A 5,725-nucleotide genomic window follows, 5' to 3' on the forward strand; every position below is an offset into this window, starting at 1 on the left:
AGCCCTAGCCTTCTTAGGCTGGTCCTCACTGAAGTTATGGCTCAGCTTCTTGAATTGCCACTAGAGGTAGCCACAAGCTGGCTGCCTGCAAGGTCTAGCTAGTGGCAGGCTGGCTTCTTGAGCTGTTTGCTGTAAGAATGAAATTGGTTTTCTGGGTAGTTGGTGGTGGGTGGAAAGTCAAAGCTCTTTGAATGCTCTGCCCCTTGTCCACTTGTATGTTCCATTTCTAACTATACACAAAAGCCTGGCTGATCTCTCTGATGCTAGAATAAAGTGAGACTGTCCATTGTTGGATGAATGGACAGATTTGATTTATATTCATAATGGACATTACTCCATTGAAAAAAGATATTCTCACATGTTACAACTTGGATAAACCTTGGACATTACAATAAAAGAGCATATCAATTATTTTGCTTACAGGGTCCTAGAGTAGCCAGGAAAGTTAATTAAGCAAGCCCAGATAATGTTTTGGTTGTTTTTGTTTGTTTGATTACTTGCTTGTTTCTTTGGTTTTTTCTGGGGGGGGGGGGCACAAGATAAAGAGTATTTCTGTTCTACAGTTAAGAATCGCTGAATACTTGGAGTAGAGTTAAGTTGGAATTCCAAAGTTGGTAACTGGTTGTTGCCAAATTCACACCTTTATGGAATTTGGGGTTGGTCAAGTGTGATTGCAAGAGGCATAGCTGCACCGAGAGTGGGGAGAAGCCCAAGGCCCCATAAAACTGACACAAACAGTTCACGACCTTTCTTGGTGGAGGAAAGCTCCCAGATTCCTTCTTGCTCAAGGTTGCTTAGCTAGAAGTGGAATCAATTTAGCCTGGAAGGCTAAAAGTAAACTGGGCAGGAAAGAATCTAGGGCATACAAAATTGCAAACACTTGTTAATTGATACCATGGGCTGGCAGAAATTTTGTGTGTGTGTGTGTGTGTGTGTGTGTGTGTGTGTGTGTGTGTGTGTGTGTGTGATATTTGATTCAGTGGGGAAAATGTAACTTGGGGCCATCTCTGATTTTGAAATGGAATCACTTACCAGGGATTTGGCCTTCTCCATGCTAGCTCCAGGATCTGGCTGGCCTCTAGCAACCAAATGAGTTGGCGAATGAAACTTGGACCAAATGCTAGACCACATGAATTGGGCCTTACAGAATCCAAATCCATTGGCATTCTGCAGAGGAAGGGAATAAAAGATTTCTGAAGACAGTATGCTGGACTGGACTTATTTGTGGTTTCTTCCCATAAATCCCACTAAGTATGGCCTCCAGTGAACCCAGCATGTGTTTGCCTTGCTCGGAGGAATGTCTAGGTCAGGAGTACTGGGCCTGTCTCAAAATACAAGGTGGAGTCAAGCAATCAGGGAAGACTTATGACATCCATATGTGTGCGCGCGCGCGCGCACACACACACACACACACACACACACACACACACACACACACACACACACGTGTTACGTACATCTGCCCCAGAAGGAAGATGGAAAAAAGGGAGGAGAGTGAGAGGAAAGAGAGGGAAGAAGAACGGAGGGAGAGAAAGTGACAGAATTTCACTGGTGCCCACTGGGTTTACCTCCCACTTTGTGAAGGGCACATCCTCTCCTCATGCAACAGGATCCACTGCTGGCTCCTGCCTTGTCGTTGGGCTTTGAGGATGAATTTCAGGCTAACTGTGGACATCAAGTAATTTTGTGTCCAAAGGTGCCCACTGGGAACTGGGCACTGTGTCCTCCACCTAGATAGGAAGTCAAGTATGACTGGCAAGGGTAGCCACGGGCTCATGAGGCTGGGCTCAAGTGTGCCCTTGAGGTGTGCTGTTTCATGAGGAGGTAGGCACAGTTGGGGAATTGTGTATCTGTCTTCTAATGAAGCACAGGGACCCACTTGCAGATAGATCCATTGACCCACTTGCAGATAGACCCATTGCGTCACGTTGCTATTGAGTTGTGCAAGCTTCAAGGTTTTGGTGCCTGTGGCAGAATGCTCCCCTAAGGGACACAATAATGAGTTCCTAGAGTTGGGGACTGGGTCTGTCACTTGGGCATTTCTCATCTTATCCCCAGGAATACAAGTATAAAGGGAGTTACAGTGTTGTGCTAGGCAATCAACTATGCCATCAAGGGGAAATTCCATTACTGCTACCCAGAAGGCATCAAGGAGTTCATGTAAGGCCAGGGTATTCCCTGAGGCATCTTATGGCTCCCAGCACTTTCAAGGGTTTAGATTCTCCAGGAATAAAGAGTCAGGCTACCCTATTAAATAGTGAATCTCAACCAGCAGAAGTGCCAGCCAAAGACAGGGTAAAATAGAATCCATGCCAGCAGCAGCCTGTGTACACCACAGCAATGGGATGAAGCCATGATGTCTTCCTCACGACTATGTCTTTTATAGGGGTCTCTCCAGTCTCATATACAGAACACGCTGGAACAGTTCACTTGCTCTTTACAGAATACTGAGGTAGGGTAAGTGGTTCCCATGGGAGAAATTGTTACCAGTGAAGAGCTGGAGCCATCCAACAGGACATGGTATGGAGGAGGTGTTTTCCCTTTGGGGAGTGTTTGGATTATATGTGACCATTTCTTTATGTTAGGAACATGCATCCGTGTGTGCATTTGAGTATGTGTGGGTGTTGATTCCCCAGAGCTAGAGCTACAGGCACTTGTGAGCTGCTTAGCATGGGTACTAGGAACGGAATTTGGGTCCTCTGGAAGAGCAGTAAGTGCTCTTAAGCACTGAAGCATCCCCAGACCTCTTCTCCTGCATCATTTTGCTTACAGATCCAGTTTCCCTCCAGGAAGGATGGTGGTTTGGCTTTTCTCTTTGTGGGACTGGAGGACAGAATTCTAGGTTTGCAAATGTAGTAAATGGAACAAAATTAGTAATTCAAAAACACAGCCATGTGTTGGCACGTAAGACACAAAAAGAACAGGTATCCACTACATTGCAAACCTGGATTTCCCAACACCACACACACACGCACACACACACACACACGCACACACACACGCACATGCATGCACACACACTCATTCATGCACATGCACACACACGGAAGGTAATTATAAGTGAAGATTTGGAGAGCAATATCCCCTAAACAGAAAGGAGGATTCTGGGCTGCTACTGAGGTCCCCAGAACTCCCCTAATTGCTCTGTTGCCTCAGGCCTTGTCAGGTTTTTTTTTTTTTATTTGACTGGGGGAACTTGATGACTCTTTTTTAGCGTGCTAGATGGTAGCCTCCAATGTTACCTTATTCAGTATGTGCGTCTTTGCAACTGTGATGGGAAGGATCTGGAGATGACATCATCTTGAATCGTCTCCATGGACCCTAAATGCCATCACAAGTATCTTTATAGGAGAAAGGTCTGGGGAAATTTAATACACAGTGGAAAATGTGATACCATGCCAGGGGCAGAGACTGTGGTGATGCCAGGGGCTGGGGAGGTGTGAGCGGGGCTGGTGTTCTCCTCTTATAGTTCCCAGAAGCAGAGCCCTGCTAACACCTTGACTGTGTGGACTTTTGGCTCTGAGAACTATGTAAGAATAAATATTAGTTTAAGCCACAGAGTTTGTGGTCATTTGTCACAGAACCACTGAAAATGAGTGTCCCTTCCAATTCATCCGTTGAGGTAGTTGCCAGTTTCTAATGTTTGCAAACACCCACACCTGCTCTCGCTTATCGTCTTCATTATTTGACTTGTTTTCCTTTTTGTGCTGCTGGGAACTGAACCCCGGGTCTCAGGCATGCTAGATATGTGCTCTCTCACTAAACAGCCATCTCAGCACTTTATTTTGAAACAGGATCTCGCTAAGCTCCCTGGGCTGACCTTGAACGCATCCTGTAGCCTGAGCTGACTCTGAGATCTTTCTCAGCCTCCCTAGTCACTTGGGGTTGCAGGCCTGTGCCACAAAGCCTGATGAGTTACACTTTCTGATGATGTTCATTCCAGCAGGATTCTTGTCCCATGCAAACTGTTCCGGCTGGTGCGGCCACAGACATGTGGCACACGCAGAGCACGTGGATTATGGAGGGCTCCTTTTCATGGATTGCCCGCCGTCCCCAGGATCCCAGAACAAACCTGGCAACCAGTTCCAGGCTGGCTGAGGCAGGTGCTTGGGCATGGGTCTGTATTTGTGTAACACTTTCCACCAATCTGCTGGACAGAGGGAGCCACGACCTTGCTGCCCCAGTGACATACAACCTGCAGTAGACAGTTCTCCCCACTCCGTCCCCACACCACCACGTTTAGTCTTGGATGAAGGAGCAGAAAGTCTGAATGTGCATTAGGCTGGGCCAGAGGAGGGTGTGGGGAGGGTGTGCCTCATCAGGGCACAGCTGGATACAGATGTTAGGAGGTGAGTATGCAGGAGAAGTGAGGAGTGTGGTGAGCTCCCAAGAAGCCCTTTGGCTTAGCTCCTGTCTCTGCTGCAGTCCGGAGATGTGGGGCATCTGTTGCGTACTCTGTTTGGAACACTCTTCCCCCGAAAACTTTTTTTTTTCTTAGTCAATCACTGCTTATGCTTATTATAGCAGGTTAGACTATCACTCACTCAGGAAGGCATTCTTGGATGGCCTCAGGTTGCAGACTCTGGTGGAGAACTCAGGGTTTCCTCCCTGGTAAACTTAACTGTCAGGAATGTTCATGACTGTCACATTTGAGTCTGTGTCCCCGACTAGTTCACATTGTTAGTGTAGGGACATTTTTGGTCTCTACCATGACAACCTTTGAACCTGGTAAGCAACCAGAGGCCCAGCAGCCAAGGCAAACCTGACAGGGGAGGGTGGGGGTGGAACACGATGGCTTGTATGGGAAGGGATGGAAGAGAAGCTATGGGAAGCTGGAGAGTACATTCTTCCTCCTGAGGCTTTGAGGAAAGTCTAAATACACTAAAATTACCATGCATCTGAAGGAAGCACTGTCTGCAGAACATAGAGGAAGCCTTAGCTGAGGACTCTCCCGATGAAGATCTGTTAGTGAGGGACTGAAGAACCACGAAGCTGTTAAAAATTCCCAAACCAGCCGGGCGGCGGTGACACACGCCTTTAATCCCAGCACTCGGGAGGCAGAGGCAGGCGGATTTCTGAGTTCGAGGCCAGTCTGGTCTACAAAGTGAGTTCCAGGACAGCCAGGGCTATACAGAGAAACCCTGTCTCGAAAAACAAAAACAAAACAAAACAAAATTCCCAAACCAAGCAGGGCTGGGGATGGACAGACTGCCCAGTGAGTTTCCTTTTCAATGCTGTTCACACTCTTTCCAGAGCAAGGTCTCATCTCCCTCCTTTCTCCTCCCTGTGCCTGGTACCCAGCAGGCTGTAGCAATTGCTGAGTCCAGGCACTATGTGCTAAATCCACCTCGCCTGGGATGATGCCTTGAGACTCAGTGTGATGCCTTGAGACTCAGTGTAATGGAGCAGATAGGGCCCCAGGGAGGCCCTGAAGATATGGAAAGTGGCACTCAGCCGCAGGGTATAAAAGTGGATGTGTAGACCCCTTCACAACTTGTTCAGCCAAAGGGACAGAAGATTTGGCAGGAGAGTATAAAAGATTTAACTCCATCAAAGATGACATGGCCAGCCCTGGTCAAAAGGGACAGGAGTCTCAAGCCTTTGCCTGTATGCTTATTCAAGGCAGGGTTGGCGTTCTGTGTGACAGGGAGGGAACTTCCCAGGTTAGAATGGGGGCCGTGGCAGTCAGGTTTATATCCCTGTGATAAAAAGCATGACCAAAAAC

This window comes from Mus musculus, chromosome 2 (genome assembly GCF_000001635.26).
Source record: "Mus musculus strain C57BL/6J chromosome 2, GRCm38.p6 C57BL/6J".
In the NCBI taxonomy this organism is placed as follows: domain Eukaryota; kingdom Metazoa; phylum Chordata; class Mammalia; order Rodentia; family Muridae; genus Mus; species Mus musculus.